The sequence below is a fragment of the Canis lupus genome, chromosome 27 (assembly GCF_003254725.2).
Source record: "Canis lupus dingo isolate Sandy chromosome 27, ASM325472v2, whole genome shotgun sequence".
In the NCBI taxonomy this organism is placed as follows: Eukaryota; Metazoa; Chordata; class Mammalia; order Carnivora; family Canidae; genus Canis; species Canis lupus.
Window position 1 is genome coordinate 26,547,501 of NC_064269.1, and position 12,708 is coordinate 26,560,208.

Consider the following 12,708-nt stretch of genomic DNA (forward strand, 5'->3'; position numbering starts at 1 on the left):
ATTTCCCACACATTTCTTCTCCCTTCCCTTATATTCCCTTTCACTATTATTTATATTCCCCAAATGAATGAGAACATATAATGTTTGTCCTTCTCCGATTGACTTACTTCACTCAGCATAATACCCCCCAGTTCCATCCACGTTGAAGCAAATGGTGGGTATTTGTCATTTCTAATAGCTGAGCAATATTCCATTGTATACATAGACCACATCTTCTTTATCCACTCATCTTTCGTTGGACACCGAGGCTCCTTCCACAGTTTGGCTATCGTGGCCATTGCTGCTAGAAACATCGGGGTGCAGGTGTCCCGGCGTTTCACTGCATCTGTATCTTTGGGGTAAATCCCCAATAGTGCAATTGCTGGGTCGTAGGGCAGGTCTATTTTTAACTCTTTGAGGAACCTCCACACAGTTTTCCAGAGTGGCTGCACCAGTTCACATTCCCACCAACAGTGTAAGAGGGTTCCCTTTTCTCCGCATCCCCTCCAACATTTGTTGTTTCCTGCCTTGTTAATTTGCCCCATTCTCACCGGTGTGAGGTGGTATCTCATTGTGGTTTTGATTTGTATTTCCCTGATGGCAAGTGATGCAGAGCATTTTCTCATGCATGTTGGCCATGTCTATGTCTTCCTCTGTGAGATTTCTCTTCATGTCTTTTGCCCATTTCATGATTGGATTGTTTGTTTCTTTGGTGTTGAGTTTAATAAGTTCTTTATAGATCTTGGAAACTAGCCCTTTATCTGATATGTCATTTGCAAATATCTTCTCCCATTCTGTAGGTTGTCTTTGAGTTTTGTTGACTGTATCCTTTGCTGTGCTAAAGCTTCTTATCTTGATGAAGTCCCAATGGTTCATTTTTGCTTTTGTTTCTTTTGCCTTCGTGGATGTATCTTGCAAGAAGTTACTATGGCCGAGTTCAAAAAGGGTGTTGCCTGTGTTCTTCTCTAGGATTTTGATGGAGTCTTGTCTCACATTTAGATCTTTCATCCATTTTGAGTTTATCTTTGTGGATGGTGAAAGAGAGTGGTCTAGTTTCATTCTTCTGCATGTGGATGTCCAATTTTCCCAGCACCATTTATTGAAGAGACTGTCTTTCTTCCAATGGATAGTCTTTCCTCCTTTATCGAATATTAGTTGACCATAAAGTTCAGGGTCCACTTCTGGGTTCTCTATTCTGTTCCACTTATCTATGTGTCTGTTTTTGTGCCAGTACCACACTGTCTTGATGACCACAGCTTTGTAGTACAACCTGAAATCTGGCATTGTGATGCCCCCAGATATGGTTTTCTTTTTTAAAATTCCCCTGGCTATTCGGGGTCTTTTCTGATTCCACACAAATCTTAAAATAATTTGTTCTAACTCTCTGAAGAAAGTCCATGGTATTTTGATAGGGATTGCATTGAACGTGTATATTGCCCTGGGTAACATTGACATTTTCACAATATTAATTCTGCCAATCCATGAGCATGGAATATTTTTCCATCTCTTTGTGTCTTCCTCAATTTCTTTCAGAAGTGTTCTATAGTTTTGAGGGTATAGATCCTTTACATCTTTGGTTAGGTTTTTTCCTAGGTATCTTATGCTTTTGGGTGCAATTGTAAATGGGATTGACTCCTTAATTTCTCTTTCTTCAGTCTCATTGTTAGTGTATAGAAATGCCACTGACTTCTGGGCATTGATTTTGTATCCTGCCACGCTACCAAATTGCTGTATGAGTTCTAGCAATCTTGGGGTGGAGACTTTTGGGTTTTCTATGTAGAGTATCATGTCATCGGCGAAGAGGGAGAGTTTGACTTCTTCTTTGCCAATTTGAATGCCTTTAATGTCTTTTTGTTGTCTGATTGCTGAGGCTAGGACTTCCAGTACTATGTTGAACAGCAGTGGTGAGAGTGGACATCCCTGTCTTGTTCCTGATCTTAGGGGAAAGGCTCCCAGTGCTTCCCCATTGAGAATGATATTTGCTGTGGGCTTTTCATAGATGGCTTTTAAGATGTCGAGGAATGTTCCCTCTATCCCTACACTCTGAAGAGTTTTGATCAGGAATGGATGCTGTATTTTGTCAAATGCTTTCTCTGCATCTAATGAGAGGATCATATGGTTCTTGGTTTTTCTCTTGCTGATATGATGAATCACATTGATTGTTTTACGGGTGTTGAACCAGCCTTGTGTCCCAGGGATAAATCCTACTTGGTCATGGTGAATAATTTTCTTAATGTACTGTTGGATCCTATTGGCTAGTATCTTGTTGAGAATTTTTGCATCCATGTTCATCAGGGATATTGGTCTGTAATTCTCCTTTTTGGTGGGGTCTTTGTCTGGTTTTGGAATTAAGGTGATACTGGCCTCATAGAACGAATTTGGAAAGACTCCATCTCTTTCTGTCTTTCCAAACAGCTTTAGGAGAATAGGTATGGTTTCTTCTTTAAACGTTTGATAAAATTCCCCTGGGAAGCCATCTGGCCCTGGACTCTTGTGTCTTGGGAGGTTTTTGATGACTGCTTCAATTTCCTCCCTGGTTATTGGCCTGTTAAGGTTTTCTATTTCTTCCTGTTCCAGTTTTGGTAGTTTGTGGCTTTCCAGGACTGCGTCCATTTCTTCTAGATTGCCTAATTTATTGGCGTATAGCTGTTCAAAATATGTTTTTAAAATTGTTTGTATTTCCTTGGTGTTAGTAGTGATCTCTCCTTTCTCATTCATGATTTTATTAATTTGAGTCTTCTCTCTTTTCTTTTTAATAAGGCTGGCTAATGGTTTATCTATCTTATTAATTCTTTCAAAGAACCAACTCCTGGTTCTGTTGCTCTGCTCCACAGTTCTTCTGGTCTCGATTTCGTTGAGTTCTGCTCGAATCTTTATTAACTCCCTTCTTCTCTTAGGTGTAGGATCTATTTGCTGTTTTTTCTCTAGCTCCTTTATGTGTAAGGTTAGCTTTTGTATTTGAGTTCTTTCCAGTTTTTGAATGGATGCTTGTATTGCGATGTATTTCCCCCTTAGGACTGCTTTTGCTGCATCCCAAAGATTTTGAACGGTTGTATCTTCATTCTCATTAGTTTCCATGATTAAATCTTTCTTAGTGGAGGAGTTTTCTTTTATTGTTTTGTGGTCAAGCAATGCTTTCTGTATTGATTCTACTTTAGACTCTGATAAATCTCTCTTTGTGACCTAATAAATGATCAGTTTTAATAAAGGTTCCATAAGGACTTTTTTTTAAAGCTGTAATTTCCACTTCAGGTACAAAAGTTCAATATATGTGCATATCATCTATTTTATTGAAACTGTTATTTAAGTTTTCTAAATCTTTTCTTACGCTTTTCATCTTGTTACATCTTGCACTGGGAGGAGAATTAAGCCTGATTACTGTTTCTGCTGATTTATCTTTGTACTTCTTGCATTTTCTGCTGTATGAAATCACCTTACTGTCACTGGGTGAAACAAATGTATAACACTTACATCTTCACTGTGAATTGCCCCCTTTTGTACCTTTAATCTACCTTTCTATGTCTTTTCTAATACTCTGAATTCTACCTTGTTAGATGCTATCATGACTTGTGTTTTTTCTTTTTCTCTTTTTTCTTTTGGCAGGGCAGTTAAGCCACATGTTTCTTGATATAATATATATTTTGGGCTTACTTCTGTCATATTAATAACATTTATTCTATATGCTTAATATTATCAGCTTTGGTCCAAGCATTCATCCTTACACAAATTCCAATTTTTTTAACGAATGATAAAACTGAAGTACAGAGAGGACAGTAACATGCCCAAGGTCACAGAGCCAATTAGTGATCAAGCTGGAATTCAAAGTTAGTCTGGTTCCTGAATCTTTTCTCTATTATATCATGCAGTCTCTTTATTTTGTGCCATCTATGTTTGCTAATTCTGAGTGTTCTCCTGATATCTTTTCTCCAGTTCATGAATTATCTCTTTCATCTCTATCTGATATGACTCAATGAGTTTTAATATCAATGATTACATTGTTTCAAATACTTCTTGGTCATTTTTAATAGTTTGATTTTAAGATAAGCTATCTTTAAATTTTTATCACTTCACATATATTTACTTAATGTTGTGTTTCTGATAATTTCATAATATGAATTTCCTTAGACATTGAATCTGTATTTTGTTTCTGATAACTCTCTCACGATGACTTAATTTGTATTTATAAGATCATAAGTTCTTAAATTCAATCTGCAGGAATCATAGGGGCCCTTCCTGGGATGTTCCCTTAGAAAGGATATCTATGGTTACATCTGCCAATATCAGAATTTGCCAATATCTGGGATCACTTCAGCTCCATGGAGGGTCCAGAGTAACATAAGAGATTCACATTAGCTCTCCAACCCTGAGACAAACCTAAAGGTTAGGACGTTAGGGTTTTAGGATTTCTGTCAGTATTTGCTTCCAGGGCAACCTTCTTTTGCTGTCTGCTTATTTGTGGGTCTTCTCAAATTTTAGTTCATTACCTCCCCCTTCATACTTTGAGATTTCTTTTTCTTCTTATGAGCTTAACTATGCCTTAAAAAATATCTTAATTCATCTAAGTTCTAGTTGTCTTAATGGGAAGGCCCTTTGGTATAATTTCATACTACAGAAACAGAACTATATATGCATATTCTAAAAAATTCTGAGCTACAGAGCCAAATTCCTCTGTATGAAAGTTGTAATAATAATCTACTCTTCTTTGGAAATACATTAGTGTATCTGTTTATCCTTGAATTTTTCAACATGGTATATTTAGAAAAAAATACCCATGAGCCATATGGTAAAGGAAAGGAACACTTTTATAATAACTTGAATTTCTTTTATTATTAGTGAAGCTTAAAACTTTAGTATACTTCTGGACATTCATGAAATTTTTTTAAACACCTGGAAACATGAATGTGGATATCAGGATAGGTCTGATCTAGAGATGTGGGACGTTTTTGGACATGAATTATATAATCCAAAAAAAGCATGTACAACAAGAATAAGAGAAAGTGTATGTTGGTAAATATCAAAATTTAGGACTCATAATGATGAGTAGGAAAAGAGAAAGAAATGGGAGTGCACAAACATGACTTATTGGGAGACGAAAGTAATGTCAGAAGTGAAGTGACAAGAAAGTTCCAAGAAGAAAAGCTTGGGTTGAACATCATATGATGCTGATAGATTACACAGGATGCAGACTAAAAATAAAAATTAGAATTTGACAAGTAAAAGTTTACTGATGACAAAAGCTAGAATACTTCAGTTCATATTACAGAGAAGAGCAGGTATGAAGGGATAGTGTAACAGTCCTAAAATGTCACTGACTTCGATCAGTGGATCTTAACATATTGAGAATCAGGATTCTTTTAAGAAGATGATGTGGAAAATAGACTTTTGTGTCTATTTAGGTGGCACTCGAACATGCCAGCTAAATTTTTTTTTCTCTCTTTTTTTAAAGATTTTATTTATTTATTTATTTATTTATTTATTTATTTATTTATTTATTCATAGAGACGGGGGGGGGCAAAACAAATTCATAGAGAGAGAGAGAGAGAGAGAGAGAGAGAGGCAGAGACACAGGCAGAGGGAGAAGCAGGCTCCCTGCAGGGAGCACGATGTGGGACTGGATCCCAGGTCTCCAGGATCTCGCCCGGGGCTGAAGGCGGTGCTAAACTGCTGCACCACCAGGGCTGCCCACCACCTAAATTTTGAGCACAATATCTAGACATCCATATTTCCTCTGACAATATTCCTTATACAGATTCTTCTACTGTAGCCTCTTTGAAGAGGTTTCATCTTAAAGAGAAGAAGAAAGAAAGACCAATAACTTCAGGAGAGGTTAGGGTTAGGTTAAGATAACATGTGAAAAATACCTGGCACTTAGTAAGTACACATTCAATAAATGCTTGTTGATCTTTCAGGAGCCAGCAGGAAAGGGGAGTTTGGTGAGCTGGGAGAAAGAAAAGTTCATTGTTGGCATAGGGTTCCCAAAGAGCTGGAAGGCAATGTCTTATGCAGGGGAGAGAGGTAGACATTATAACTGTCTGCTTACCCAGAATCAGCTCTATGTCCGGCATTTTCTTAGGACGTTTTGTATAATATCTCATTTGATGTTCAAACAACCCTGTGAAGTAGGAAATATAAATTCTACAGATGAGCATTTGAATGCTTTGAGTGACAATATAACGTTTCAAATTCACGTTAGAGAATGGCAAGAAGAGTCTAACCTCCATGTGCCATACATCAAAATTGCCACACAATTGGAACATTATACATAGGTTAAGAGATTAATTCTTATAACTGAGATTGGAGTTCAAAGGAAGGTAAATTTGGGAAATTTAAACCTCTATTTTCACTATCAAATGGCAGATAATGACTAGCTGAGAATGACTCTTAGCTTAGTCTTCTCCTTTCTAATGAGTGGTCAGTTTCTTAAAGGGACATCCACACATCATAACTCAGCTTCTTGCCCTGTGCTTTATCCTCCACTAGATCTGACAGCAATGAAACCTAGGTTTGGGCTAAACCTCTGAGAAAGAGCCAAATTGTCTATAGGAGATTTTCAAATATGAGTTAAATGAAAAGGAAGAAAACAAGAATACAATAGGCCCATAAGAGCAATCATACATTATCTCCTACCACAGCCATTGAGCTTTGACTTTTGTTACTATTGTTGTTTTCTCTGAGCACAATCCAGAAAGTATGGGAAGGGGCTATCAGCCTTCCATGTTCTAAGTTTTGGAATTAACTTCTTTTTCCTCTATACAATATTACTGTCCATGAGGTTCAGAAGTTCATTAGCTCTTTGAAACTTTGTTCATGTTTTTTGTTTGTTTTATATTTAGAAACACTTTATAAGTAATATTACTTCCTGTTGTTTATATTTGAGTTTTATTGCAATTTTATCTAATGCTAAGTAACTTCCAATCTAAATAGATATGCAATGAAATTAACTGGCTCCAAATTCTTTTAGTTATGAATGCTGTTGTTGAATCTAATTACAGAGATGAATTTTAACTGACATTACGTATAGTCAAAAGAACTCCGATTAGGATTTGATTATTTAAACAGGTCCTACAATAATTTAAGAGGGATATTCTATGATTATGTTATAACACTGTTCAGAGTAACATATAATTTAGGTTGAAATCTACCTGTTTTTATATCCACTGTTAAGAAGTTTAAATAACTTATGCCAAAAATTGCTTTAAAAATTAGTGGTTTCATTTTAATAATAATTTATTGGGTGACAAAATTGCCAAGCTCACAGATACTTTTGCTTACTGTCACCCATACTCCCTCCATCTCCCACTCCCATAGAAATGGTTAACTAACCAATGAACCAACCAGATTTGTAGAGCAACAGGGAAAGAGTATTTTTATTTCAATGTGTTTCAGATGGATTGATGATATTTGGTGTAACACACTGTTCGCTGTGGCTGGAAAGAGTCAACACCTATGTATTCTGAATGAATATTTTCAGTTCAGAGGCCCACGGTAACAAATTTTATCTATAAACAGATGACAGGCACAAAGGAGTATTTATATGTGGGCAGCCTTGAAGAACTCAAAATGATGACTGGTGTTCTCAGACATACCTACACACAGCTATTAGCACTCTTACTGAGAGGACCCAATCAATATAGAGATTCCCGCAGTCAGATGACCTGTTGAAATAGGTAAAGGTGGAGAAAGAGCGTAATGACCCAGTTACTGGGAAAATAAAGTAAGATTACTTGTAATTTTACTGACTGTATGGAATTGGAGCTATCAAACTAAAGCCCTCTTAGCTTTTAATAGCTTGAGCCTCTTAGGATCTTAGCTAATTGCTACTATTTACCCATTTTAGTCTTTCCTCTCTTTGCATTTCCAGTGATAAATTCAGTTTTGGGGATGTAGGTCTGCATTAAAGTGCTTTGGTAAAGTGCATTTCTAACTGGTCAATCTATGAAATAAAACAGAATACCTTCCTTTTTAAAGGCTATTGTTAAATGCAAAGGGAGGGAAGACCAAGAGAGGTGGTTGGTAGCAATTAAACAAATTCTAAAAGATTTGATCCAGTAAAAACCATAAGGGCTTTAGTTTGTTAGCTCCATAGATGACAATGTGGACTAACCGGAAGACATTATGCTATGTCACAAATACTGTATGATTTTCCTCTTATATGAGGTATCTAAAATAGTTAAACTAATACAAACAGAGTAAATTGTGTTTGCCAGAGGCTGAAGAAGGGGGAAATAGAGATTTGCTGTTCACCTGATATAAAGTTTCAGTTATATAAGATGAAAACATTCCACAGATCTGCTGCACAATATTGTGCTTATAATTAACAATACTATATTGTGTACTTAGAAATTTAAGAGGGTAAGGCTCATATTAAATGTTCTTACCACAGTAAAAAATAAAAGTGTCATTGAGTAAAAGCAAGACAAGACAAAACAAAACAAAAAAAATCCTAGCAGACCTTTTAAGGTAGTAACTAAGAGGCTGATGCAATAGGACACCTAACATTTTCCATAAGAATATAGGCAAATGGAGGCATTTTGAATCCATTTCAATCTGTACCTCAAACATGTCCCAAGATTTTGTTTGAAACCCAGGAGAAAACTTCCTAGGGCCAATTTCAAATCAGTATAAACTAAGACCCAAAGGCCTAGGGTATGTTGGTGGGCTTATATTGCATTTGTCTGACCTCAGGTATTCGGGGATATAATACAGCCTGGTGTTGGTGCACCTCATATATTCCCTTAATCAATTCCCTTATTCTCAAGATTTTAGATTACATTGTTAGTAATGTTTATGAGGATTGGAAAGCATTTTAAAAATGCAAGACATAAATGTATGATGCTCATGGAGATAATCTGAATTCTCCCAAATTGAGAGGGATTTTTTTTCTCTTGAGGTGGGCCCTTATGGACTGAAGGCCACATTTTGAGAAACTGCACTAATTACTACAATGTGAGGTGCTTGTTATTCACAACACATCCTGAATTTTGTGACCTCCAGGTTTGTACCTCTCATGATTCAAAACACGTTTTCCCATGCCATGTAATCATCTATATGTCTTATCTATTGACTTGTAAGCTGCTTGAAAGTAAGGGTGATCTAATTGCTGACTTATTTACCAAATACCTCTTTAGCAGAGTGCCTTGTACACATTAAGGTACCTTGTTATTATAGTATAATGATTAAAAGTTAGAGCTTTGGAGAGGCACCCAGGCAGCTCAGTTGGTTAAGCGTGTGACTCTTGGTTTTGGCTCAGGTCATGATCTTTGGGTCATGAAATTCAGCCCAGCCTAGGACTGTGCACTGACTCTGCTTGAGATTTTCTTCCTCTCCCTCTTCCTCCCACTCCCTCCTTCCTTCGCTGGCTCTCAGCTCCTTCTCCAGCTTTTGTGCATGCACACATGTTCTCTCAAATAAATAAATAAATAAATAAATAAATAAATACATACATACATAAAGTCTTCATTTAAGAAAAAAGAAGAGGGGAACCCCGGGTGGCTCAGCGGTTTAGCGCCGCCTTCAGTCCAGGGCTTGATCCTGCAGACCCAGGATCGAGTCCCACATCGGGCTCCCGGCATGGAGCCTGCTTCTCCCTCTGCCTGTGTCTCTGCCTCTCTCTCTCTCTCTCTCTCTCTGTCTCTCATTAATAAATAAATAAAATCTTTAAAAAAATAATAAAAAAAGAAGATCTAGGGCTTTGGAGGCTGACAAATTTGGATTGGAATCCAGGTGTGGCCTGGAGCAAATTAATATTTCTAAATCTCTAGTTCTTCATTTTTAATACTGAATAACAGAAGCAATTATTTGATAATTAAATGATAATGCATATGAAGCATTTTGCATAGAGCCTGCAAGATTATAAACCCTCCATATATGGTAGCAAATTATGAGAAAAATTTTAAATCATCCAGTATTTGCTCATTAAAGAGATATAGAAAATACAGATAAGCAAAAATATTAAAGTAAAACCAACTTAGTCTCACCTTTGAAAGATAATAAAACATAGCATTTTGATGAATTTTCTCCCAACATTGATTTGTAATCTCTATATATCTGAGTGTTGACTTAAAGTGACATCATACCATTCATATCATTCTCTAATATGCCTTTTGTTATTTTTTTTAAAGATTTTATTTTGTTTATTCATTAATGAGAGACAGAGAGAGAGAGAGGTAGAGACACAAGCAGAGGGAGAAGCAGGATCCATGCAGGGAGCCCGATGCGGGACTGGATCCTGAGACTCGACCCTGGGACTCCAGGATGACACCCTGGGCCGAAGGCAGGCGCTAAATCGCTGAGCCACCCAGGGATCCCCTGCCTCTTTTTATTTAAAAACATGTTAGGAATATTTTCCCATGTGAGTAATAACCTTGTAACATTAAATAGCCACATTTTATTCTAGTGTATATGTAGAAAATAAACAATCCCTATTGTTGGACATTCGGGCGTTTTTGCCTATAATTTACAATAATTTATTGAGACAAAGCTGTGGTAAGTTTCCCTGGTACATTATTTTGCCTAGAATTACATTCTTCTTAATCTTTTCAGAAGTAAAATTGTCAGGTCAAGGACTACATTTTTATTTTTTTATTTTATCTTTTTAAGATTATTTATTTATTTTTTATTTCACAGAGAGAGAGCACAAGCAGGTGGAGAGGGAGAAGCTGGCTGCCAACTGAGCAGGGAGTCCAATGAGTGGCTAGATCCCAGTACCCTGGGATCATGACCTGAGCGGAAGTCAGATGCTTAACGGACTAAGCCACCCAGGTGCCTAAGGACTGTATTTTTAAATAATTGATACCTACTGCTCAGTTATTATTACAATACCATATCATTTATATATTCATCATCAGTGAGTGAAAGATCTTTGTCAATGTTGAGTATTATAATAAAAAAACCTTTGATGGCAGTTTGATTAAAAAAGATGGCAGCTCATTTGTATTTTAAAATTAATTCTCAATTCAGCAAATACTAATAGGCATTTCTTCTGTTCCAGGCACTGAATTGGGTGATGGTGGGAAGTGGGGGAGATGATTCAGAGGTAAGCAAGACAGATCAGGTTCGTACATTGATGGAACTTAAAGTTTAGTAGGTTTAAAGGTATGAATGAAATGATGTCACTCTAAATCTACATTAAATGTGTGGCAATTAAAGGTGTGATAAAGAAGAACATATCTAAAAGAGTTTTAACTTAGGCCAAGGCCCTTGAAATGCACTTATAGATGAGCAGAAGTTGACCTAGCTGGGAAGGGAAGGAAGTGCAGGGAAATACAGAAGTAAGAGCTTTTCAGACTGATTGATGCTTGAAGAACTGAAGGGAAATATAGTATGGCTAGTACATGGATCACAATAGAATAATTCAAGATGTGATGTGAGAAGTAGTAAGAGATCAGATCCCATGTTAAGATTGAGGACTTTAGGGATCCCTGGGTGGCGCAGCGGTTTGGCGCCTGCCTTTGGCCCAGGGTGCGATCCTGGAGACCCGGGATCGAATCCCACATCGGGCTCCCGGTGCATGGAGCCTGCTTCTCCCTCTGCCTGTGTCTCTGCCTCTCTCTCTCTCTCTGTATGACTATCATAGATAAATTGAAAAAAAAAAAGTAATTTAAAAAAAAAAAAAAGATTGAGGACTTTATTTTAAAGACAGAAATTTTGATTTTCAAATGATAATTTAGTTGCATTTTGGCGATGGATTATCAGCGAGCAAGGGTGCATATGGGGAGATTTGGTAGGAGGTGACTGTGGACTGGAGTGGCTTACCATTATCTATTACAATTCTTTGGTTACAAGTGATACAAATCTAACTCAAACCAAGGACTAAAGGAAGAATTTGTTGACTCATTATCAAAACATTAAAGTAAAAATTTCATCTGGGTTGGACAAAGGAAACTCAAAATTCCAGCAGTCTCTTCCTCATTCCCTCTCCTTTTCTTTGTCATCCCCCTTGCTGTCATTACCTATCTTTTGTATATACTTTCTACTTTTCAAACTTATTCTCTCGTACTGGCTTCCTCCACATGACTAAAAACAAGGCCACAGGTTGCTTTTGTAATGCAACTATTACTGCTTCACCATCTAGAAAAGGACAGACTCATATTTTCAATAAGTTAAAAATAAATCCAACAGAGGTCTTCTGGTAACAGAAAGAAGTGGAAAGGGTGCTAGAAAGTCAAAACAACAGATGTCCGTTACAGAGTAGGGATAAATGGATGGACTCAGCAGATATTTATAAAGCAAAGTCAACAGGACTCAGCAACTGGGAAGTGAGGGAGAGAATGGAATCTAGAAGGACTCCAATATTTGGACAGTATGGTACCAATAAATTTGAAATGTTTGCAAAACATCCAAGCTGAGATGTTCAACAGGCAACTGTTGAAAAGAGTTTGATGTTTGTATCTTTATAGATAGTAGTGGAGACAATAGGAATGGGTAGACTCCACAGGGTTAAGATAGATAGGTAAGGAGAGAATAATAACAGAGCCTGGAAAATTGCCAGTATTTATGGAGTGGGGAGAAGAGAAGCATCCAAAGAAGACTAAGAAGGAGTACACAAGAAGGAAATCCATGAAAGATAGTATCACTACTAATACAAATGGCTGAATTAAATTAATATTAATTCAAGTAATAAAATGTGTTCTGGCTTTGATCTCTGGTCATCAGTAATGATTCAAAGTGCATTGGGTGGGGGTAAGAGGTGATACAGAATGTGGTGTCATGAAGCCAAGGAAAGATAAT

The 12,708-nt window shown here is 37.0% G+C and overlaps 1 protein-coding gene across 6 annotated transcripts in view; it reads left to right on the plus strand.

Moving 5' to 3' along the window:
• Positions 1–12,708, plus strand: part of SLCO1A2 (solute carrier organic anion transporter family member 1A2) — a 118,210-nt gene that overhangs the window by 35,360 nt on the left and 70,142 nt on the right. For 4 of the 6 annotated variants that reach the window (XM_025455287.3, XM_025455294.3, XM_025455292.3 and 1 more), the window contains exons 2-3: positions 8,870–8,973; positions 10,970–11,014. The exons of the other annotated variants lie outside the window; for them this stretch is intronic. The gene's annotated coding sequence lies outside the window, so the exon portion shown is untranslated. The remainder of the gene's footprint in view (positions 1–8,869; positions 8,974–10,969; positions 11,015–12,708) is intronic. 6 annotated transcript variants of the gene reach the window in all.